Genomic DNA, 269 nt, shown 5'->3' with positions numbered 1-269 from the left:
GCTCAGAAGGAAAACAAAGCCTCCCATTGAGTCACTCCCAATGATTAGCTTTCTATATACAATGAGAACTCCGTCCATTCCTTTGAACCCAAGTAATTACCGTGCCTATTTTTTTATTGTCATTATCAATTAAACATTATATCAATCAAAACAACATTTTTCTTGCGGCAATCAATGTTGATTATAAGTTTATAATCAATGTTGATTATAAGTTTATAATCAATGTTGATTATAAGTTTCTTTATTGTATATTTTGGGAATGCAGCAAA

The sequence above is a fragment of the Penaeus monodon genome, chromosome 28 (genome assembly GCF_015228065.2).
Source record: "Penaeus monodon isolate SGIC_2016 chromosome 28, NSTDA_Pmon_1, whole genome shotgun sequence".
In the NCBI taxonomy this organism is placed as follows: domain Eukaryota; kingdom Metazoa; phylum Arthropoda; class Malacostraca; order Decapoda; family Penaeidae; genus Penaeus; species Penaeus monodon.
This window is presented reverse-complemented; position numbering follows the sequence as displayed.